At 40.8% G+C, this 26080-nt stretch overlaps 1 protein-coding gene and 1 pseudogene across 1 annotated transcript in view; one reads left to right on the top strand and one right to left on the bottom strand.

Moving 5' to 3' along the window:
• Positions 1 to 26080, top strand: part of SPART (spartin) — a 378687-nt gene that overhangs the window by 42833 nt on the left and 309774 nt on the right. The window lies entirely within an intron of this gene.
• Positions 8480 to 11363, bottom strand: LOC131743529 (glyceraldehyde-3-phosphate dehydrogenase pseudogene; annotated as a pseudogene).

Genomic DNA, 26080 nt, shown 5'->3' with positions numbered 1-26080 from the left:
ACAAGCCCATTTCTGCACCTCCTTTGCTGTAGAAAGGTCCCGTGTTTGAGTGAACATTGTGTGGGAAACACGTTGAGAGATAAAGCGTTCTGTAAGCGCTTTGGTGGTGGTGATGATAAAGGAAAGGCAACCCCACATCCAGAATTTGTATCAGTGTTGGTATGGAGTAATAATTACTCTCTCCTCCAAAGTGGAAAAGCTCTGATGTCATTGACTTGCCACTAGGTAGGCTGTAGGATGACACCTCAAAGGATGACGATGTGTTGAGGGCACAGCTTCAGTCTCTGTTGCTGGCACACTGGCCACTCAAAAGTGGCTGTAACCAGATGGGCTGTAAGACAAGAAGCCCTTGTTATTAGGCCCATGCACGGTCTTCACCCCTGCTACCCTGGTCACCCCTGGTCTGGTCATGGGCCTAGTGTGCAAGCACTGGCTGGACAAGGTCAGTCATCCACATCAGACCATCTTTCAGGGTTACTGACAATTGGGGCGATCATGTGACAGCTGTCCATTTCCAGCTCCACCAACACAGCATTCGGATACATCTGTGAGCCAGTCCTGTCTTTTCTTCCTCTGAGAGTTGTAGTCAGTGGAAATCCATGGGTTGAAGGAGAGGCATTGCTATGGTAGAAGTAGGTAGCATGGCAGTCTGGACCAGAAGTTACTGGTAATTTACTCATAGTTTTGGACCTGCTCCAGCCCCATCCCAAATGTGCCACTTCATCATACATTGGGTTGCTGCTACGTCAGCCCAACAGTACTGCTTGGTGGATCTGAAAATACGCTGTGCTGTACAGAGGCCACACTTCCTTCTCTGCCCCAGTGATTGATCATAGCAGAAATATTAAGACAGATCTATTCCTAGGAGACAGGGGACTCCTCTCACAGGAGATTTGGCTTGAGAACTTCCCAGTGGCCCTGCCAAAATTTCCTTAGAACTGCACTGCAGTCTAGGACACTTCCATCCACACTTTCATCCTTCTCTCCTTCTGTCAGGATCAGATCTGCATTGCCTGTCTATTCACATCTTGGCATTTGCTTCTCAGAGGACCTGGACTAACACGTGGTGCTTCCTCTGAGTCTGGAAGTGGTGGAGCAGAGTTAGAAGCTCCAGGCCCTGGGTTCAGGAAGAAGATCTCCACAGGCATGTGCTGAGGGGTTGGAAGTGGCCATGGTTGAGGAGACAGGGAGGCTGAAACATCTGGGAGGGTGCATAAGTTTATGTCCAGTAGAGAGGATTTCAACAACAGATTGAAGCTTGCAACTTTAGCAGATCACCCTGGTGGGAGTAACGTGAATGGGCTGAAAGGGAGCAAATATAGTGACAGGAAGACTGGTTAGGAGGCAGTACTCCAGCCAGGGGATAATGAGTGTGTGAACTCCAGTGGTGACAGTGAGAATGGAGAGAGGCGACAGGTAAGACAGAGGGAAATCCATGGGACTCAGTGATATTGAGGCTAGACTTTGGGGAAGAGAGAGGAGACAGAGCTGATCTCTTGGTTACTGTTTAGAGCAACTGAGAGGATAAATACAGAAGGAAACCCTTTTTTTTTTTTTTTTTTCTAATAAAGCCTTTCTGGTCACATTGAGTTTTGAGGTGTCTGTGGAACATCTATGTGAGGATGGATGAAGAAGGAGTTTGAACAGCACATAACAGATTTTGGGATTATCAGCCTTGTGGGGAGGCTGTGGGTATGAAGAAAAGGGGCCCCGTAATGAAGTCTGGGGCTCACCAATGTTTAATGGGAGGATCAACAAAGAGGAGATGGGGGCAGAGGTGGAAGTGAGATGCAACAGGAGAAGTGGGGTCCTGGAGGGCAAGGGAGTACAGAAACTCCAGAAGAGAGGGAGTTATCAGTGGAGCCGGGTGCCCTGGAGATGGCCAACCAGGGAGGACTAAGACATTGCCACCTTGCTGCTGTTGGTGATCTTACCAAGAGGAATTTCACAGCCAAATCCAGGCAGAAGCCAGGCTAGAACGGGTTTGAGAATGAAAGGGAGGATATGGAAATGCACCACTCTTTCATTGAGTTGAGTGTGAAGGAAGAGAGTGAGAAACTTGTTGCCAAGTGGGTAGGCAGAATTCAAAGAGGACTTCCTTTGTTTTCTGTTATTCCTTTTTTGAGATGGGAGACACATGTGTGCAGATTTAGGCTCATGGGAAAGAGCCAGCTGAAAGGGAGAGGTGGAAGTTACAGGAGAGAGAGGGAGTGAGGCAGGGGAAGGCTTAGGTAAGAATAGTTTCTGCCTGTTTTATGAGGGTTTCTGGATGGAAAGAGAGAGAGAAAAGGGATTTCTTCAGAAAGTTCCTCGATGTGAATAAACTGATACAATGATGTCAGGTACTAGTCCTCAGCTCCCTGTGGATCCCGCACCCCTACGCAGATAATGGCTATGGCTGATGGATAGATTTTTACAGCCTCCACTGAGCTTTCATGAACTAGTCAGGCTGGATCTGCATAACTCATCTATACAAAACTGCAACAATCTGATCCTATTGCCATCCCAGTCTCAGTGCAAGCATCTCAAACAATTGAACATTTTATTAGTCAGAGGAAGAGTTTATCCAAGATCTCACTGTACAGAAAGCTTTTGTCTAATCTCCCCTGTGTCACATTTCATTATGACAGACGTGTCTGATTCCAGGTTCTTATTTACATAGCAGGCAGACATATTGTCATTACAGATAATTAGTCTTAAAAGCACCAGCTTTTAAAACACTCAAGTCTTAAGTTTCCCATTCATCCATCAGCACGGTAAGGAAAAATATGCCTCTTCCCCCATTAGGTTCTGTGTCTGATTTTATTTCTGCTCAAGCTTTTCATCCTTCTCTTGTTTGCCAGTGGAGGGGAAGCACGGAGGGGCCCAGACGAGGCTATTGTTCCAGTATTCCCAAACTGCTGACATTCTTTTCTGTGAAGATAACTGACTCACCAAATTTAATGAAAGGTCCCTGAACTATCAGGAAACAGATTTTCCGTGGAGTCTATGAATATAACTATTAATTTTAAAGTCAAAGATCTTGCATTTTTTTCAGCTTGGCTGTTTCTTCACTGAGAAGCATTTAACAAATAAATTATTGGGGCTTCCCTGGTGGCGCAGTGGTTGAGAGTCCGCCTGCTGATGCAGGGGACACGGGTTCGTGTCCCGGTCTGGGAAGATCCCACATGCCGCGGAGCGGCTGGGCCCATGAGCCATGGCCGCTGAGCCTGCGCGTCCAGAGCCTGTGCTCCACAACGGGAGAGGCCACAACAGTGAGAGGCCCGCATACTGCAAAAAAAATATTATTGCATATTGACAAAAAATATAACATGGGCACCTTTTTGTCGAAGAAACACATTGCAATATGAAAATCTAAGTAATATAAACTTATCTTGAACATTTTCTAAGAGATTTTACTTAACAAATACACACTGGAGGATTTCAGTCATTCTGATTCAATTGGTCTAGGCTGGGGTCTGAGATCTACATTTCTAACAAGCTCCACAGACCACCCTTTGGGGGACTCTGTTGGTTAGTGAGAGAGCTGACTTCTCAACATCAGCAATGGAGATGGAGAACAATATTTTCAAATTGCTGAAAAAAAAAAGAATTGTCTATCTGGTAATGTATATCTAGTTAAAATTGCATTCAAGAATGAGGGCAAAATAAAGACATTTTCAACAAACGAATTTCGAGAGTTTATTACCAACTGATCGTCATTAAAGCTTCTAAATAACTTACTTTAGGAAGAAGAAAAGAGAAACTAAAGGTGTGTCTGAGATGCAAGAAGAAATGATGAGCAAAGGTTAACATATGGTTAAATCTAAAATGTTGAGTCTATGACAAAAATATTTAATTTTGCAGGTATAAAAAGTTAAGTTTGAAATGGAAATGGTGTAAGAGTATCTGGCAAGCAAGTGGTTTTAGTTAAAACTTTCTAAGTTTTTTTTTTTTGTGTGGTACGCGGACCTCTCACTGTTGTGGCCTCTCCCGTTGCAGAGCACAGGCTCCGGACGCGCAGGCTCAGCGGCCATGGCTCACGGGCCCAGCCGCTCCGCGGCATGTGGGATTTTCCCGGACCGGGGCACGAACCCATGTCCCCTGCATCGGCAGGCAGATTCTCAACCACTGTGCCACCAGGGAAGCCTTAAGATCTTTTATTTGTTAGAGAAGGTGCAGGTATTAACTTTAATTTTAAGTTATATATAAATATGAAGTCAAGGGTTAAATAAAATAAAAATATAGTGAATAACTTACAACATTTCAGAAGGAAATTAGGTAACTTTAAAAAATGGAATCAAAAGGCAAAAAGGAAGGGAGAGAAAAAGCATCAAAATAGCAGGACAAATAGAAAACACAAAATAGAGCGATAGAAATATTTTCAAGGATATTGCAATAAAAATAGATGTAAATGGTCCAAACTTGCCAGTTAAAAGAGAGTGTCAAATTACATTAGAAAATAAATCAGGATTCTCAATATGGGATCAACTCTGCGGGACTGGGCAGCAGCAGCCATGCTGGGGAGAGCTGCCCCCACTCCCAGTGGCTATGCAGGAACTTCACCCAAGGGATTTGTCACTGGGGGTCCAAGCTGCCACTTTACACATACAGGGAGGTGCCTCAGGTCTGCATATACTTCCAGCAAGGTTCTGCTTCCATGAAGCAGGACCTGCAGCCCCTGGTTGCCTGGAGTGAGGCAGCTGCCATTCAGACGCACATGTCACCCTGCCAGGGCTCTGGCTGGAGCCAACCCACAGAAGCTCTGGGCTCACCTCCCTGCCCTCTGTGGCATCAGGAATTGTGTCCTATTCAGTAATTTGTAATTCTCAGACATCAAAATAATGAAGTAATTATTCTGATAAGTTTCAAGTATATTATTCCAATTGAGTTTGTGCATGTATGGTAAAAAATAGTGGAACAAAAACAAACTATCCAATGCTTTGGACACAATCTTTCTATTATATTTTACAAAAATCACTTGGAAAGATAGCCATACCTCTGCATGCCACTCAAAGCTATCTGAAAAAAAAAGTTAATATAAATACAACAGTTGACATAGATAGCGTGTTTAAGATTAGCAAACAGATTGAACACATGCACAGATGTGTAACCAAACACTAGAGCCAGCCTACCTGGAGTCCACAAGAGCATCATCAAACCCCCCAATTCTCCCACATATAACCTTTAATAATAGGCTGTTTTGGTTATCTTTAGACTTTTTGTAAGTATTAAAGACTTACCTATGCAGATTGATGTCTTTAATACTTTAGTTTCTTCATTAAACAGAGTTTAGGGAATAGAGGTTATATTAAAAATTAAACTCCTTCAATTGATAATGAGCAATTAGTGGTTTTGGTTTTAGTTTGTTTGACTTTTGCTAAGCTGTTCTCCGGTCATATCAAGTAGAACTTAAACTTTTGTGAAGGTGACAAGTGAGATATTAATCAATTTTGTTTGGTATGAATGCTGTGGATTGTTGTTGGAAATGTTAACATTATTAGTCTAGAAAAAAAAAGAGAACTTTATTTTCGTCTTGTGGTCCTCTCCTGATAGTTTCCATGAGATTTTGAGATTTTCTTGGAGAGCATGGTTCAGGTGTTTTTTTGGGTTCTCTCACAGGAGTTTGGTGCCTCTCTCCTGTTGTTAGGGCTGACCTAAAAGCCATGATGATGTTGAATGTATTTGAGTGCCACGCCATGAGAGTGGATAAAGGGCATCCTTGTTTGCGGTTAGTTATATCTTTGGTCCTCTTGTAGAACAGTCTGTTCTGGAGACCTACAGCGCCTTATGACCAGAAGTTCCTTGCCAGCTTAAGGATGTTAAGAGGCAGGTGGGTTTCGAAGACACAGCAGCCTTAAAACTGGCATAGTGACCTTGCCTGCCTGGGATTCTCCCAGGAAGAGGCCATTGTGGGGAGGAAATGGGCAGAGGGGCTTGGCCAGTTACTCCTGCCCAACAGATCCTTGCTCTTTTTTCCCTCTTTCTCAACCTCCACTGCAACATGAACTTCTGAATTGCTTTTCATTCCGTTTATCTTATAGTATAGAGCCAAAATAACATAGCTTACATTTCCTTTACCCCAAATCTGTGACTATTTGGAAAGCAGATAAATAGTTTGAGTAGCCTCTGTGGCAATGTGAATAAAATTTAGTGCCTGAGAGATTCCTTTAAATGGAAGTGGAAAATTGTTATTCACTCCTGATCAGTTTTCATTTTCATTTTTTCATTCTCACTTTAATTACTGAGCTTCCTTTCTCTGAAATCAAGTCTCTAAAACACACCTTAATTATCCATTTTTAACTGCGGGAAGATTTATTATTCAAAGAACAGCTAGCAATCCAGAATAGATGTTATTCTGTTCATATTATAAAGGGTTAGTCAAATATTTCTTCTAATGGAAACATTTTGTACCAAAACCCTCAAGACAAAAAGGTAGATAGCCGAAGAGATAAAGATTTAAAGTAAATCTGTAACAGAGGAAGATGACCAAATCTTTTGAAATCTTTTAAGGCATGATCCCCATGGAGTAAATGAATTAAATTAACATAATTAGAACAATCTTTACATTCATACAGCATCTTATTTTTCCAAGATCTCTTTTTGCCTTATATCTTACATAAATAATCCCTCTAAGGTAAGTACTCTTATTTATTTATTTATTTATTTATTTATTTATTTTGGGCTGTATTGGGTCTTCGTTTCTGTGCGAGGGCTTTCTCTAGTTGCGGCAAGTGGGGGCCACTCTTCATCGCGGTGTGCAGGCTCCAGATGTGCAGGCTCAGTAGTTGTGGCTCACGGGCCTAGTTGTTCCGCAGCATGTGGGATCTTCCCAGACCAGGGCTCGAACCCGTGTCCCCTGCATTGGCAGGCAGATTCTCAACCACTGCACCACCAGGGATGCCCTGGTAAGTACTCTTAAGCCTATCTTGTCTTTTAAAGAATCTATCTAAATCTCTTCATGTGCTTCCCTAAAAGGGATTTTCCATATAAAATTAGCCTTTTTTAAATCTATAGCCTTAAAATACAGAACTCTATCTACCTTAAGATGTAAAAAGATCATAATTTCCCTTCAGTTCTCTGTATCCTGGTTTATAAAGTTTGTTTGCCAAAGAAGCTTAGAAAATTATCATTTTTGGAAGCCTTTAAAAGTAGCAGAGCTCTTTATCTCTTGGTCATGGTTTTAGTGTGGTTCTTCTGGAAGGGAAATGTAAGATATAGACACACAGGTGTCTTTGGAAAAGAGATAATGAAAATTAGTTGTAGAGATGTCGTACCAAGTGTTGGTGGTATCCATAAGTGGAAGCATCCCATAGGCAGACAGAAGTCAGAACCAGAGCTTGGTAGAGAGGTCAGTACTTACATATGGGACTAATCCATACAGGAATCATAGCTAAAATTGTGAAAATAAAATATCTGTTAAAGAGATGAGAATCCAGGGTACATCTAGGGTGAAGGGGGGAGAGGAGGGAGGAATCCAAGTGAGAGTCTGAAGGGTGTGCTTGAAAAGATAGAAAACAGGGGCGTTGTGGTATCCTGAAAGAAGACGATGGGGAGGAGAGCACTTCAAGAGCTGGGATAGATCATCTATGTCAAATAGAAATTAAAGTAAGGCCATTGCATTTGGTATCTCAATTTTTTTTTTTTTTTAGTTAGATGACCTTGAGGGAACTGGGATAACAGTGGAAAGCGTGAAGGAGGAAGCTGAAAGGGGCTGTGGAGAAAAGCCTTAATAACAAAACAGAGGACATACCAGTCAGTATATTGCCCACCGGAACTGTTGAGTGAGAAAGTTTAGAAATACTGATGTTAGCTAGCAGGGAACTAAGGTCAAGTGACTCAGGGTGGGGGCATCTGTGCATAATTGTAGATAGACTGGAAAACCCCAATAAAGAGGGAAAGATGAATATAATATTGTAAGGACTCAGAGAAGAGGCTGGAAGGAATGGAATCCTTCTAAGTAAACCTTAGAAATGAGAACCTTAGAAGTGAAGAAACTTCATTTCTTTGTTAGAACCTTAGGAATGAAAGACCTCACAAGTGATGGATTGGCTCTCATTATAGTAGAGGAGGAAATAATTCTAGCAGGAAGATATTTTATTAGGAGGTGGGGAATGGGCATAGGGAAAACAATGAAGAAGAGGTGACATTTGGGTCATGCCTCTTCAGTAACATCATATGTCTAGCTATGTCACAACCAATAATCATCAGTGATTTGCTTATCAGTGAGTAATAATATACTGCTAACTCTTCATTATGAAGACCTTTCTCCACAGCCCTTTCTGACTTCCTTCTTTGACACTCTGTTACATTAATTACCTCAAGATTAGCTGTCATCTATCAGGTAGCCAAAGATCATAGAAAGAGCATTCAAGGAAAGGAGATAGTATTCACTAAAACAGAGTTGTTAAAATGCAGCAAATAGGTCAATATGGCTGAAGTATAGGATAGTGGGTTAGATGAATGGTTAGAAGTGAGCACAGAAAAGTAATCTGAGAGCTCAATTAGGAAGAGAAAGGCCATAGTGAAGAGCTTGGATGTGATTCTCAGAGGGGAACTCATGTAGATTTCCCTCCTCTGGGTACAGTGTATCATATTGATTGTGCTGATGGTACCTGACAAGATAGGGTTCTTCAGGTGCTTGGAATGGGAGTTGTGTGGGAGATGGGAGTTTCTCACTGTGGTGGGGGCTAGAGGTGAGGCAAGGACTTCTCTGCAGCTGAGAACCTCTCTCTACCTCAAGGCTATTAGGCTTGTTTTCCAGGGAAATCTTACTCCTTGGAACCACATGGACTATGAGGTCTGTCACATGGTTGCTGTAGCCAAATTCATACCAACAAATAAGCTTAACAAAAGGGTCACTGAGGGCAATGCCAGGCCCTGCATCAAGGTGGAGAAGCTAGTGACTCTGTTAAAGTCACAGGAGAGTGTCTAGTCCTCAGTGTTGCCCAGGATGCTCTTCAGGGGCCCTCTGACACCTGCTCCACCACATTTTTGACGTCGAATTTAGAAGCTCTCTCTAGATGGCAGGTCAGATCCAGAGCACACTCTTGGCAGTGCCTTTGGTTGCAAGGATGATGCTCTGGACAGCACCATCACCCTCACACCATGGTTTGCCAGAGGAGCCACCATCAGTCTCTGGGTAGCATTGATGGCATGGACTGTGATGGTGAGTCCTCCGTGATGTGAAAGTTTCATGGATAATCTTGGGCAGGAGAGCCATTGTGGCTGGTGGTTCAGATGGCATTCCTGAGGATCTTGAGAGAGCTCTCAGGTTTCTCATGGTTCACTCCCATTGCATGCACATGGGGAATCAGCAGAAGGGGCAAAGTTGAAGACTTACCTTCAAGTAAACCTCAGCCTTCTCAAAGGCACAAGGGAACTCCACGTCAACATCACCCCATTTGATGCTAGTGGGGATGAGGGCTACAGGAGATTTTAATTTAGTATGCATGGCACATAACTAATGTGTTCCCTGAAGTTACTCACAGTGATGAGGTGACACATGAGGTGGAGAGTTTGTCTAGAGGAGCAGGTGTAGAGTTGGGCTGAAGCACAGGAGTCCAGGGTTATCACTTGGGAAGCATTCTTGCATAGTTCAAAGGTCTAACAGGAAGCTCAAGTTCACATCAGGATAGTCCTGTGGAAACTCTCAGAGCACCAGCCAGGACCAGGTCACCATTCCAACTCTACAGACGTGCAGCCCCTTCTTCTGTCTGGTTCCATTCCTCACCAAACCTGCTCAGCCCCGACCAGAATGTCTAACTTGATACTAACGGGGTTCACTGCCTCCCTCTTTTTCTTTTCTTTCTTTTTTTGTAGAGACCTGGGCTGGTTATCTCTGCAAATTCCTGCCATCTAATTCAGTTCCATGCACTAAAAATCCACAAGAGTTTAAGGCAACAGTTGAAAGAACAACTTGTTTGTGCCTTATGCACTTGGAATTATAGCTATATGCCTTGATCTTTCCTGGTTACTGCTCAGCTGAGAAGGAACAATTCTCAGTAGTGACCTGACTATTATTTAGCTAAGTCCAGTGATATTCTTGAGAATTTAAAGGAGCATAAATGATGGAGGTGACAGCCCTCTCTATGGGCTCTCTTACAATATAGAGATCACTTATAATGAAATTCTAACCAGTAGATTATAGTTCCTCCTATAGGGGATGAAGAAATAAAGATTTATGCCTAGCCTTTAACATTATCACTTTGAGTTTCCATACTGTCCTTCTGTTTTAAGTTTGAAAAACCTAACATGACATTTTCTTAGTTTTGAAATCTCAAAGGAGCTTTGTTTGTTACAAAAAGATTTATACTTTATATCCTAAATTGGGTGAGAAGTGATGCAGAAGGAAAACATTCCCCCATCTAGTCATTAAAATATTGAATCTTGGGCTTAATCCTTGTAAACAAGTTTCCCAGGACAACACTTAAATGCTACCCGAAGCTTAGATAAAACAAAATATGATTTTGATTAAGTGTAATACATTAGCAAAATGTCCGTTTGTGATATTTTTAAATGAGATAGGAAATGCATGATGGCTGATAAATTGCCTCTCATTAAAAGAAAACAATAGAACTAAGTTTTTTCTAAGTATTTATTTCTGAATTTGTATACGTTTGATATACTTGTCAACTTAAAAAAAATGCACAATGTAAAAGCTGTGAGTCGAGTTTATTCAGTGTCTTACTGAGGACTATAGCCCAGGAGATAGCCTCTCAGATAGCTCTGAGAAATTGTTCCAGCAGGTAAGAGGGGAGGTCAGTATATATGTGAGTTTGGCAAAGAGGGTGCAAGCAACCAAGCACACATCCCAGTAGAAGTTTGTTGCTAGTCATGAAGAACAGACACCTTAATTAATGGTTTTAGGGCTTTTCTAAGTATGGGAAGATGCATGAGTTTGGGTTCATAAAACTTTCTCTTGAAAATATCACACTGTCTGAAGGCCTGTTCTGCCAGTTTTCCCAGAGCACAGAGTGTCTCATTCCTGATGTCCACCCTGAACTCCTTTCAAGGTGTATTAAAGGTCAGCAACTTCAGTGGTTAATGAATCAATCCTTGTAGAGCTGGATGGCTAGAGACATTCTTCAGTTGGCACACTTATCAGCCATACTTATGTTTTCTGATTTATTAAATGGGAAAGTTAAGCAGCTTCATAGAATGAAACAAACTATAAACCAATTAAGCTTCACTAATAGGCAGAATTCCCTTTTGCATTTTTCTAATCTCCCTTCTTAGAGTTTCATGGCCATGCAGCTCTACCACTCTCCCCATCCCACCAGTCTTCATTTATTGAAGATTTTGGCACCTGACTCACAGGAGTCGTGACTTCCAGGGCTCCTGCCATAGTTATAGACATCATTCACATCTGGTGAGCAATCCATCAAGCTTCACCTTCACCTCCTTAACTTGTGAAACCTGGACTTCCATTCTCCATGAGCAACCCATCCTCAGCCTCATTCTCACCAAGCACAGCTTCGTTTCTGAAGCTGGAAACCCCAATACAGAAATAATCTCTTCCTACAGCTCCTTCGTGGTCCAGCTTTCACCCACCGTGCCCCACTGAGTTCTTCAGTCCCTCAAGCTCCTCTTCGCCTCATCACTTCCCTCCCTTCCCTGACTACAAGTCTCTTTCCAACTATTTCCTCCAATGTTATCAGCCGTCCACGTCCTGACCTTGGCTAAACGTAGAATTGATCTTTTCTGCCCCTGTCCCTAGGTACTGAATGTTACTGGAGGAAAACACAGATTGTTGTTACTATATGGTTTTGGTCCCCAAATCTCAGTGAGACTCTCAAAGCAATACTTTCGTGCTTCTCTAGGGAGAAGTCTCTTGCTTTCCTCCCAGGGATTATTCACTTTTCCTTAAGTCCCAAGCTCCCTGCTGCCATCTTCATTCTCAGCGGGTGACACTGCACCATGTTTCACAGTGAAAAGTTGAAGCTTTCAGGCATGAACATCTCCACTCTTGTTCCTCAAGGTCCATGTTTTTCCCCACTACACCTCTTGGCTGACACATACAGTAAGATCTCACCTAGACATAAGGGGATTATGCTAAACTGAAGCAGAGCCAGGATCATTATGTCAGGATATTGGCAAACACCATTTAATGGTTATTTTTGTTTGATTTTATAGCAACAAGCCTTCCATCTCACAGATAATGAGAAATAGCCCTGTACTAAGCACAATAAACCCAATATATTATCAAAATATCTGATTTATGTTTCGTAGGTGCTCATTGAATGAGTGAATTAGGTAAACGAATGAATAAATGTGGTAAGCAATCTCTGGAGTGAATTAGTAAATGAAGAAGTACAAGAAGTTTAGGAAAAGTTTTCAGCCCAGGAACTTATAATCTAGTTTAGAAACATCTGAACAAGATGTTATATAGTAAAGTTTTGGACTGTGTGGAATAGAAAATTAGAGATAAGCTAAAATATAAGAAGGTGTTAATTATTTAGGCCAGGGTAGTTCAGACAAAATGTTTCTGATTTGTTTTCTGTTTTCATTTTTTAAGACAAGAGAGATCACAATGTCCCCAGCATCGGATATTCTAGGTTCTCAATATATCTCAGGAAAGAAAGGTGGAATAATTATTCTTCATATTGCTAGAAGATAGGAGTGTTAGACCATGAGAAAGAAAAGAAAGAGAGAAAAAGAAAAAAAAAAAGAAAAAGAATCCCTTCTAGACAGTAGGGCCAAAGGAAAACCATAAATAAAGGCAAAGGGGGAGGGGCAGTGAAAATTGTGTCTGGAGAATGACAAGAAGACCAGTTTAACTGGAACATTAAATGTGATATGTAGGGTATATGAGTGTAGGGTGTGGTGTTTGCAGAAGCAGGGCACAGAAATTTCAACTTAGGGATTAGTTTGTTCGAAATGTATTAGTACTATTGGGAGCCACTTTAAAGTAAATCCTATATTGGTGTACTCATATTGGAAGAAAAACCCTTTTGCTTATGATTTTATGCCAGGAGCTTGCAAGAATGTCATTCAGTCTTGTTCAGTTGTCACTGAAGAGTCAGTGTCTTTAATAATTATTCAACAAATTTGCAGATTGTCTCCCAGATGCAAGCTAATGCTCTAGATGTTTGAGGAGATATAAAGATGTATTTTAAAATCTCATGGTGGAGGAGTGAAGGAATGCATAAGCAGTTTGTAATGAGTGAACACCTGGTTTATGAATATTTCATGCTTATATGTGATCACCACCAGGGGGAGAATTCCCTCCCGCTTGTAAAACTAGCTGTCAGAGGGAAGGAAAAGGTGCTTCCACCAGAGCCCATGAAAAGAAAAATCCCTGATGTCTTCCAGAGTTACAGAAGGTAGTAAAAGTCTCTCTTTTTGCCAGTGGTAGGTTTAAATAGGTTTCTAACATTCATTGTACTGCCCCATGTATTGCCCCATGGAAGTATTGTGCCATGAATAATGGTTAGGTTTTGCAGGGTGATTCCAAAGACATGTTTAAACTAATATTTCATGTAGTTAGAAAAAAACAAGGCCAATATATATAATAAATATTATTTATATTTTTTACGGAAAAAATTTCCCAAGTACAAACTTTCAGAACTCAATCCATTTATATCAGTGACTGCCTGTTACTTCAAGGCATAATGCCGAATGAATAGAGGTATGTATTCACCCTTAATACTTTCCTTTCTTCTGAAATGTAGAACTACTTATTAAAGAAACAATAAGGATTTACCAATAGAGTTCAAGACAACTGATTTTCCCTTTTATGAAAGAACAAATGTTCAGCTTTATTTTTGCAGATGGATAAAAAGAGACCAGCCTCTCCTTTACCACAAGCCCCAAGCATTTGATCACCATTGTCTGGGAATAAATTATAAAAGATTCAAGTCAGGTTAAAAATGAGCTGTGCTGTCCTTATCAACAGCTTCAGGCTCTGCAAATAGCCTCTGTGCTGCCAACATAAAGGCACGTTTATTGCACATTAATTTTTTCAGCCTGATTTGCTCCAAAGCTATCACAGGTAGAAATTCCTGTCATTAACACTATCCTCAAATGGCAGAGACAAACGCTACAAGCAAGGTCCTTTACTCGTTTTGTAGCAAAACTCTGACGTTACAGCCATGACCAAGGTCCATAGCCCTCTGTCTCCAAGACCCAGCCTGTTTTAGATTTCAGGATCAGTTTGGTGCCTGCTACTTCCTCTGCTAAAAGGCAGTTGAGGTTATAAGCCACTAATGAGCATTTTGTTCCCAGTTAAGCCAATAGAAGAAACACAGTTCTCAACCAGCAAACATTTAAGGCAAAATTTTTCCTTCAGTGTATATTAGTAGGAAGCATTATCCATTGAAAACCCTATTCCTATAAAGGGGGACTAATTTACTACCAAGAATGACTCATCATCCAATTTGGGTTTCTAGATGAGGGATTATAAATTTGAAGGCAAGCAGGACCCTCAAGGGGTCGAATGGCCTCCTTGAAATTATATCAGTGTTGCATTAAAGTTCATTTTTGTGGAAGAGGGACCAGAGTTTCCTCAGATTCTCAGGTTGGTGACTCCAAAAAACTTAACAATCACTGATCTAGATCCCCTGTTTCTCTTCTTTTTGTTTTTCTTATTGATTTTACATCTGATTAAGTGTATCAACCCTAGGATTAGAAACTCAGGAACTGAAAACCTGATTTTTTTTAAACACTTAAGGTTACGTGATTGTGGCAAGTTTCTTCATTTATCCCACAGCTTCTTCACTTGTTCAATGAGGTGACAACTAATTGCAGGCCACAGAGCAGGCAGATGTTACATGAGCTGTCGAAGTGGTTCTAAAATCAAGAGTGTGTCAGAATCACCTGGGAGGGCTTATTAAAACAGAGATTACTGGGTCCCACTCTCAAAGTTTCTGATTCAGTAGGTCAGGGATGGGACCTGAGGATTTGCATGTCTAACAGGTTCCAAGTTGATGCTGATGCTGTTGATCAAAGGACCACAATTTGAGAACCAGCGCTTCCATCCTGAAACACCCATGGAAACCTGGGCCTCATGGTTTATTTGCCTGTTTCTTTGCCCATCACCTTGCTCACCAGGGTAACTCCTATTGCTTTGTTGTTTGTGTGACCATTCATCTCAGCATCTAGAATCTAAATTTCCAGCTCAGCCTTTCAAAGCTGGCATGCCTGCTGGGGGTTCCATCCGACTCTAGTAGTTAGGAAAGGGTTGAGTTTTCACAATTTTAATGGAACACTGTCTCGTAGGAATATAATGCATGACACATATAAAATTGTAATTTTCTAGTAGCCACATTAAAAAAAAGCAGGTAAAACCAATTTTAGCAGTGTTTTTCATTTGATCTAATATATCATCATATGATAGGATATTATCATATTAACAACTAATCAATGTAAGAAATTATTAATGAAATGTTTTACATTTTTTTGGTACTAAGTCTTAGAAATCTGGTGTGTATTGTACATTTCCAGCACATCTCAATTCAGACCAGCCCATTTCAGGGGCTTGTGGCCACTCCACTGTACGGCACAGTTTTAGAGTATTTGTGAGGGGTAAAGAACTGGGGAGTCCTTCGTGTGTTCCAGAATGAAAAACTCCCCAGAGAGTACTGGGTTCTTTATGCTACAGATTCTTCTGTCACAAGAGCGACTCAACCTCTCAAAAGGCCAGGTGTCCTTGTGTGCGAAAATGGAAGTCTTGGGTCTGGGATATTTTTATAGAAAGTCGCACGTTTCACCAGGAAGAAAGAAACATCCTTAGGTATATGTTATGGCACCCCTAAAATATTCGCATTTCCAAAATTAGGCTCTTCTCCTTTGAAAGAGCATGTCCATTGATTCTGGTCTTCCAGTCAAGTCCAGAAGTAGTGAATTAGCTGCTTTTAATTCTTCCTGGAAGGGAAGCTGGGAGAGCATTTGGAATAGAAACCTCCAGGCAAATTATCACATGAATAAATTAGAGTCACCGGCTTCCAATTCAGCTTCCCCCCAGATGGTGATGGCAGCCTGTAGCAGTCAAACCTAGGAAGTCAGTGCCTGGGGTGAGAAAGCCCACCCACCCCAGAGGATTTCCACAGTGGATGCGGTTGAGTACTTATGAAAGTGCTCAGTTGAAATTCACGTTTTGTATTCAGACAACACTGAAGCTCCTTCAGCCAATTATTCTCTTTTCTGCTCAAGTGGTCCTTCACCCACAAAACATTACCTTTCTAAACATCTCGGGTTGAAGATCATTTTCATTTTGTCTCTGCACAGCCAAGTTTTTAAGATTCATGACAGGATAGTTGTACTTTCAAAGTTTTTCAGTCTTTCTGTAATCTTTTTTTTATAATGTGACTCTATTTCAGATATATAATTCAGGGATAATATTGACTATATTTCAATGTTTTGGATTTGCTGTGGAATCACTGAAGTTGTGCTGTTAGTTGAGAATAAGACATGACGTACGATGTGTCTCTGACTAGAATGCTACCCTGAGTACACAGATGGTGATGAATTTGGTGTGGTACCTTTAATAAATGTGCCTAGATAGGAACCTACAACATGGAATATTCATGACTTATTTTCCTGAGTAGCCGAGTCTCACCTACTCTGATCTGCTTTGTTTTCTTGACACTTCAAGCCATCATCCTCGCTGCCCATCAGTGCCCTTGTCTTGCCCTTTCACTCCATTACCCCATCCTGTCTCTTCTGAATTCCGATCTTGCTTCCCTTCTGAATATAATTTTGTCTTTTTCCTTGACTCTGCATTCACAGATAACTCTTGGAATAAAACTCAATCTAATTCTACCTTGTTTGCTTAATATTATCAATTCCCTTTTGGTAAATTATCTTTAAGCTAATTGTATTTTTCATTGTTTTATTTTCCATTTTGCTTTTTAAGCAGAAAGAAGAGGCAATAATAGTTGCAGGAACTTCCAAAAGTATAATTTATGTCATAAACTAAGATGAGGGATGGGGGCAATAACTCTTCATGTTAACATCAGCTTTTGAGGATGGGCTGAGAGTCTTTTTAAAATCCCTAAGCCTACCTTCTATGGTTTAGAAAAAGCCCATGCTCAAATTCTCAGCTTTAACTTCAGGATAGCAGTGAGCCCAGTCCCAATGACAACTCAGGAGAATTGCCAGAGTATTAACACCGTGTAGAATGAATGAGGTACAAAACGAGGAACATTACTCTGTGGTTTTGAACCTATAAAACCACCTGGCTTTCTACAAGTTGTATAAACCGTGCATAATACAGAAGGAGAAAAATGTGGGTGGAAAGGTCTGCCTCGGAAAGGGCTTCTTAGCATAAAAACATAAAATTTAACCCAAGAAAATCCTTAAAAATCATTGACCATGAAACCCACAGAGGAAGGTTCAACCAAGAATCCATAACTGTAATTAGAATTTGAAATATGCCAGATGGGCTTCATAAAGACTAAAAATTGACTAATTTCCACAAAGCAGGACTTTGATTCATTTAGCTTAGTATGTAAGTCTTTGTAATAAAAAAAATATTTATTTTCCCCTTACTGGATGCCAACCGTGGAGCTGAGCTCTGTATATACAAAGGTGCAGAAGACATAGTCCTGAGAGGGAGGAAGACAGACACAGGAGCAACCGATGACATTTACAGGGCGATGAGGGCCTTCAGACGCGTAGGAAGGAGCAACAGATTTTACTTGTAGTCAAAGAGGAAGTGACATTTAAGCGAAATTTTGGAAGATAAACGACACTTCCTCAGGTATACGAAGTAGATGAGCACTGTTCCAAGCAAAGAGAACAGAGGCACAGAAACACAAAAGAGCTCCTTAAAGAACTGCAGTAGTTTGGAAGTGGCAAGAGTGCAGAGTACATGTGGAGTAGGGTGGAAGCAGAGTAGAAGGGGAGGATGGAAAGGAACCAGGACGTGAAGGGCCTTGTTCTTGCAGAGGGATCTCAACTCGAGCCCTCAGATAGTGGGATTCACCAATCAGGGGAGGGATATTCCTAGACACATTTTAGCAATGTCACTAAGAGCAGGCTGGATTGGAGAAGAGCAAGACCGAAGGCATGGGAACTAATAGTCCAGGATAGAGATAACAGGGGCATGAATTAAGTAGTAGAAGTGGCAGGAAAAAAAAGAAAATATTCGGAAGGTTTTTAAGAAGTGAACTGACCACTTGGTGATTGATTATGTGTAGAATATGAGAAAGAAGGAATCTAGAATTGCATTTTCATCTACTTCCTTGATGTAATTCTGCATCCCTGTTTCTTCCAATCCTTTGTTAGTTTATTCAGTTAACATGTATTGAGGGCCTATTATATGCCAGTTGTCATAGTAAACACTGAAGATACAAATTCTGTTATTTGACAAATATTTCATAGACACCTGCTCTCTGTCAGGCATTGTTCTAGACTCTCCGAATCCAGCAGTGGAGGAAATAGACATGTTGAAATAAGCAGACAATCCAAACAAACAAAAGATAAAAGGTATCTCTTTATTAACTTGATGGGCAGCAAGGAAGACAACCTCTAAAGCAGCTGCTTCAGAGTGATGAAGAAAACGAGTCAGTCTGAGAGCAGGTAATGGAAATTCTGCCAACAGAAACCAGAGCAGTTTCAAGCATTCTGGGCTTCAACTTTTAGCAAAACAGAATATTGGTGATATGGGTAGTCACAAGCAAGAACAAAAGGACCCTAGCAGTTTCCCTGGGAAAGGTGCGAGTGGTTATTTCTTGGGGACTCAACATTAGAGCCAGGTAGAATGGAAAATTATGAGACCAGGGAAATTGAAGACAGTTCAGAAAACTATGGACTTTCAAATACTTGCCCTCCTGCAGTTTACCTCTAGTGGAGAAATAGGTGATAAACAAAATAAGTTAGTAAATTATATAGTATATTAGAAAGTGATAGATGTTATGGAGAGAAATATAAAGCAGGGAATGGGAACAGGGAAAATGATGTGTGTGTGTGTGTGTGTGTGTGTTCACAGACAAATGTGTGTGTTCTTTTAAGTGGGATGGCCAGGGAAGGACCCACTGAGGCAGTGACAGATGCAAATAAGAAGGAGGGCCAGTCTGCAAAGAGTTCAGTGTCCTGGTGGAGTCAGACAGGTGCAATACCACATGAGACATCCTGAGCTGGAGGAATGCATGGTGGTGTGGCAGCTCATGCATTGGGTACCTGACCCAGCCAGGCAGCAGGGAGTGGTCAAGGAAAGCATCTCCAACGAGGTGCCACTTTAGCTATAACCTGAAAGTTGAGTTAGAGTAAGTCGAGTAAGATTGATGCAGTGGGTTTTGTTCCAGGAAGAAGGACCATCGTACGCCAAGGCATCAAGTTATGATAGTTTGGACATTTCAGAGAACTTCCAGTAGCTTAGAGCTACTGAGAGCAGGGTGTGCATGGAGGGGTCACGGTGACAAGAAAGGAAGGGCTGGATCATGGATGGACTTGAACATCACAAAAAGGGATCTGGATTTCAGACTGAAGGCCATATGTGTGTGCATGTCCGTATTGTGTGCCCATGTACACGTGAATGCCTGTGTGTGTGTGTGTGTGACTGCAAGATTTTAAGTACTAAAAGGATTTTAAGCAAACGAATATTGGATTGGTTTTTAGAAAGATTCGGCCCATAGTCATGTTATAGATGGATTACAGGAGACTAGGGAGTAATAGAATCCTGTACTAGAGTTAAGGAGACCAGTTTAAAGCTCATTAGTAAATTCAGGCAAGACAGGAGGAAGGCCCGAAGAAGTCAGAGGCAGTGGTAATTGAAAGGCGATAATAGGCAAATTCAGGAGCTATTTAGATGGTCTCTGTTGATGGTGCAAACTCTCAGGCCTTCAACTCCATTTCCCCATCCATTCCCTTCATTGCTGGTGGTCAGGAGCCCAAACAGACTCTTCTACTTCGAAACCTCAGGCCAGATGAACTGATCCATCTATCTTTGATGTTACTCGAGCAGCTTCTCTGGAACCAGTGCCTCCTGTAGATTATGGTGTAAATCATTCCACAGAGCCGTGCTAGGCATCATGCAGGTGGGTACGAAAGTGAGTGAAACATAGTACTACTCGCCCTGTGCAGGTCGAGTGAGAGGAGATGGACTGACAGACTCCAGAAAGTGCATTATGGCAAGAGCATAAGGGACTGAGTAACGGAAAGCAGGTGCTCAATAAATATTTGGAATATGAAGAAGAGAGGCCCAACTCTGCCTGGGGGAGCTAGAGGAGATTTCACTGAAAGACATTTGAATTGGGTCTTGAGGGAGGAATATGCGGTTTCCAGGGAGCACAGGGCCAGCATTCAACAAAGACAGACTGGTAATGGCAATGGAGACAAGCATAGTCAGCTGTGAAATTCTTTTTCTGTTTTGAAATCTCTCTTAGGTCCACAGCTACACTCTGTTACCTAAATTCAGCCTTCTGATGAGGCAGGAAGGAAATGATTTCATGCTGAAGGCAGAGACATAAATAATCACAGAAAACCAAAAATATGACGCTATTTATTTCTGGTTTTTCTGTTAATTTATCATTAACATTTAGAATAAAAATCCAGGGGGAAGCTAATTCTAATATTTGAAATGATTGAAGAAACAGACTGAGGAGAGTCTGCGAAAGGCTTGGATCTTCTGTAAGCATCTGAGGAAGGAAGATGTTTAACTTTAAAGTTAAGCCAAGAGTCCAGAGTTCCATTTCTTTCCACATCAGTCGTGTCTCTCCTCAGTGAGTCGAAAGTATTAAACAGACACTAAATGAGGTCGTGGAAAGACTTTCAGATAACATGAATACATGAATTTAAGGAGTTGGGGTTGACCGAAACTTAAAGTTCCACAGCCATAAACTCCCCCATCATTTCTTCTCATTAGCTTTTTATCACCTTTAAAATAGAGCACGGATTCCAATCCAACTGCACATAAATGAGAAAACAGTGAAACTTGCCAGAGGCAAACATTACATTTTGGTTAACACTGAATGAAGTTACAAAAGTTTCTCTGACTCAACCAGTTATAGATTTGCATTTGCTAAAGATGTAATGTGACAATTGGGTTTGTAGTAAGAATGTTAGTAACTGGTTCTCCAGCTGCTGATATTCAACCAGAGATAAAGTTCTGTGGCCTCAGAGCTAAAGGACAGGTACACACTATACAATCAAGAGCTCAGCAAGTGTTTACATCTACTACTTGCCTTGCCCTTCCCTAGGTTTTATAGGAAACACAGAAAGAAATTTAAGACATATTTCCAAATGGGCCCTCCAAACAAAGCACAATTAAGTACCCTCCCCCTCCCAAATACTACCTGGTTTTGACTTTGTCTGCCCATGGCAGGAAGAGTGCTCAGCAGGGACTGGAAGAGTTGGACAACCCTGTGGAAGGCGTAGAGCTTACCTTGGCCCTGGAGGGATCTAGGAGGAGTTGGGAGGGGATTGGAGGGGGGAGGAAGACATACCAACTGGTAGGGGAGTGGAGATAGGACAGGCTAGGCATCGGGGCTCTGCAGAAAGGAGATGGTTCTGTCCATGAGGAGGGGGCCTGGGAGGGCAGGAGTATAAATAAGTGGCAGTGTAGCCAAATTCTGAGAGTCTTAAAAGCTGCACAAAGGAATTAAAGACTTGATATGGAAGGCAGTAGGAGCCATTGTAGGTTCTTGAGCAGGACTTCGAAATGGTAAATAATGTGTATGTTTGGAAGATTTCTCTGGCAGTGTGGTACAGACTGGATCAGACATGGGAGAAAACAGTCTGGAAATTGTAGTAGTTTTCCAAGTTATTGCAATTATTCAGTTCTGGCCGATCATGTAGGGACAATAGGAATGGAAGGAAAAGAAATTCTTTTATCATCCCTTATTATCCAAATATTGGGTGGGGGTGGGGCTGGGAGAAAATTGGTATTTGATTAGGAATCTGGGAAAACAGCTAAACAAGTTTATTCACTGAACAATTTGGGACGATGTCACGATTCTCCAGTGTTCCCTAACCTGTAGGAACAGTCACTTCATTTGAAAATGACTGGTTTTGCATTCCTGTCAGTGGACTCCTGGACAGGGAACAAAGTGATATTTCAGCTGGAATATAGAAGCCAGTGTCTGCAGAAATGCAGACTTTCCAAGTCAGAGAAGAAAACTCAAATCCAGAGGTAAATGTGAAGGCTGGCATTTCTGTGACCGAGAGCTGTGTGGTGCAGAATCTGCTCTTATCTGGGGGCCAGGGTTACCCAGTTGCCTTGGATGGCACTTGGAGGACACAAATGGAAAAGGCAAACCCTCCTAAGGGATTTCTGAATTCTCTACAGAATTTATATTTCTTAATATACAGAATTTATATTTCTTTTTTCTCAGTCACAGGATTCTTTTATTTTCAAAAGAGCTTCTTAACAATCTCTCTCTTTTCTTCCTGTGGTCTCTATCCTCATCCTTTGTATTAACACCAAGTTAGAAGAGCAAATTTCCACATTTCATTCTTATTTTTATGCATTCATCTTTATCCATGAATATATCCTGCATTATAGCAACATGAGAATCTTCATCGTATTTGAAAATAACTTAATTTCTACAATGCTCAATAATCAGTTTCCTTTTTCAGGCATAACATTTAAACCATCAGCAGAGAAAGGCTTCTGCTATTCATGGTGAAAAATCAAGAGAAGGCTGTTTTAGCATGTCTACTGCAAAACCATTGTTGATGACCAAAGTTCAATTTAGTTTACTAGACTTATTATTTTTTAAAATAGAATTTTCTAACTATGAAATTAAGGAACACTGATGAGATGAGCTATGTTTTGATAACGCCCTAAATATAATTTCATTCATTTAATCCACAAACATTTGAGTGTCTCTTCTGTTTTAGCAACATTCTCAGTGCTAGTGATTCCAGTTTCAAAGGAAGAGATGACCCTCCTCTTGACCATCTGTACTCTACATCTCATTTCCTCCCATCTTCTCTGGGATCTTTTCAGTATTAATTATTTAAATTGTTCATTCATTCATTCAACAAACATTTCTGAGATGCTATACACAGCCCTTTTCTAGGTCTGGAAGTGAAGGGGTGAAAAGACAAACCTGGGCCTGCCATGTTAGATCGATCTTGCCATCCAAGGAGAGAAGACTGTCCCCTTTCTGGTCCGTCTTCTGCCTCTCCACTCCATCAGACTCCTTTTCAGCCGATAACACAGCCAAGCTCTTTCAAACTGAAAGTCAAAGTTCATGCAGCCCTCTTTGGACACCTGCTTCTACTCTGCAGTTTATATTCCATGACACTGTGTTCTCCCGCTCCTTGCATTTCACACAACTCCTGCTTCATCTTATTGCTGGATTCCTCTCCTTTTATGTACCTTTTTTTTAAAAAAAAGCTTTATTATAGAAGTAGTATTTATTGGGTCATGCACTGCATTGAGCAATTTTATTATGATATTTAATTTTTTGGAAATCCTATGAAATAGGTATCATTTACTGCCCTAAAAGGTTTAGTAGATTATTAGATCTAGGGTTAAAATCTAGTCTGATTCCAGGAGCTGTTTTACTCATAATTAATTCAATACATTTCCTCTCACTAGATTATTACAAAACAAAAGGGATTTTTACCACAATTAAAAAAAGAAAGAAAAGGAAAAATCTACCACAGAATAATAATTCCAAACAAAAGGAATAAATGTAAGTTTATATACTTCAACCATTAATTGGCTTGTATTAATAACTCCACTTTGAGAATAAACTTATTATATTAGCTAGGTATGTGTTTTATATAGTTCATTGTAAGGTATAAATCAGAAAACTGTATCATTGAGCTAAAAATCCTAATGGTTATTGACTGAAATGACATTATGGCCAAGTTGAAGTTATAGTTCACTTTTTACAAAGAGATCAGACCTCATTTCTAACAGTTTTCTGTTTAAAATTGAGTCATACTCCCTTATAAAGTATTGAGGATTTTACTCTCTGCACTGGAATAGATATAAAACTACATCTTAAGAAAAATCTTGGCTGTGTTTTTCAGTCTTCCTCCAACCTACTCCTCAAACAGAAGCCCATCTCCACACTGAGATGAACTTAAGTTTGTTTCTTTCACAGGACCAAAGCACAGGGGTATATCTTTAAACTGCAAATGAAATGACTATGTTCATACTTACCAAGAACACCTCAAATGTATGGTTATCAAAAGAAGACTTCACTACACATTTATTGTTCTACCCAGAATTACTTTCTGAGTAACTTACACAACCACATATATTTATACCTTGGCATAATTTCTTTGGTTCTCCCATAGAATTACCTTTATGAAAGCCATTGCTACTATTACTCTAAAGATTCAGGATTGGTGAAAAATCTTTTAGAAAAAAAAAAGGTTATCAAATTTGTAGGCATATGATTGTTCATAATACTCCTTTATTATCCTTTTAATGTCCATGGGATCATTAAAAGGATAATAGGGATCAGGAAGGATGGCTCCTCTTTCATTTTTAATGTTAGTAATTTGTGTCTTCTGTCTATTTTTTTAAGTTAGCATGGCTAGAGGTGTATCAGTTTTATTTTATTTTATGTGTGTTTCAACCCCAAAGTTCAGTCGTTAGCCTCTTCTCTTCTGGATTTGTACAGAACACCTAGGGAATCTCATTCATGTCTTCAGCCTGGCATTCCTTTCAACTCCAGACCCGTATTTCCAGCTGTCTAAAGGACCTCGTCAACAGAGACATCAGAATTGGACCTCCAAATTCATTATGTCCAGCCTTGCAGACCTCCTTCCCACCTTTCTATTTCTTATCCCACTTGATGATATCACCACTCAGTTACGTGGGCCTGCCTCCTTCTCCAGCTCCTACAGCTCTGATCACATTGCTTTGCAGCAAGTTACCACCAGAATAATCTTAGGGAACAGATCTCTCTGAGCCTCTCTTTCTTCTCAGACAGAGCTAATGATCGCAACCACATGGAGTCATCGTGAGGATGAAGTGAAATTATATATAACATCTTACATCGTGCCTGTCCTGCAGCAGACACTTATAGCTTGCGTTTGTTTCTTCCTTTTCCTTTTTCCTTCCCCTCCTCCCCACCTCCACGAGACCATCAGCTACCTGAGGACAGGGTCTGCATCCATGAGGAGTAATTATTTAGTGAATCACAGAACCTATATAACAGAGACCTAAAATATGCAAACCTTCTAAATCTGTATTTTAAAATCTTTGAGGCTACCAATCTTTCAGCTTTCTGTATTCCTACTGTCGGGAAGTACAAAGAGGTACAAATTTAGGATAAATTCTATACAGTGATTACAGTAAATATTAAGGGTTTTGCATAGGGTGTATTTTCACACGTATTAGAAACAGATCACCTGTAAAACCTATAATAATGCATTCAGAACACAACCTGTAGCCCACATTTCTAAAATCCACCAAAGTTCTCAATCTGCACATTGTATGAACCAGAGGCTTTCTTGTCCTTGCTTTTAATGGAGTCTTTTGTTTTCATCAAATTTGCATTTCATTGGATGCCAAGGTATAGATTATTTTTGGTAAAATTGCATCTTTATCCTGTGAGAAAGAAATCAGAGTAGCACACTTCCTTCATGAGGAATTCTTTGTTGTAGTGGAGCATTCACTATGACAACGTGGCCAAGCGTGGCTGAATTGCCATCTAACCCTGAAAAAAAATTATGATTCTAGCTATGTGCAGCTTATAAGCAGATATTTTCTAATTATACAGAGATCTGTTCAGTGTTTTTCTAACTTGATTGTTGTGTGGTATGTAGTGGTTAATTGTGTTTGCTTGAGCAAAAAAGTCTACTTGTTTAAGAAGGCAGATTGTAAGCTGCTGAGTCACAGAGCTTCCTTTGGCAAAGAGAAAGTGGACCCAAAAGAGAATCGCGTCTGGAGCCTGTGCTCCGCAACGGGAGAGGCCGCGACAGTGAGAGGACCGCGCACCGCGATGAAGAGTGGCCCCCACTCGCCGCAACTGGAGAAACACCACGCACAGAAACGAAGACCCAATGCAGCCAAAAATAAATAAATACATTAATTAATTAATTAAATTTATTTATTTTTTTAAAAGAGAATCAGTGAAGCTTGGAGCACACAGTCCATAGGGAGGGCGTAGGATGGAGTGTGAATATTCTCCTCTGGCCACAAGAAGCTGAAAGGAACAGGTCCAAATCCTTGGGCAGCCTGCAGATTGGG

This window comes from Kogia breviceps, chromosome 16 (assembly GCF_026419965.1).
Source record: "Kogia breviceps isolate mKogBre1 chromosome 16, mKogBre1 haplotype 1, whole genome shotgun sequence".
Taxonomy (NCBI): Eukaryota; Metazoa; Chordata; class Mammalia; order Artiodactyla; family Physeteridae; genus Kogia; species Kogia breviceps.
This window is presented reverse-complemented; position numbering and strand designations above follow the sequence as displayed.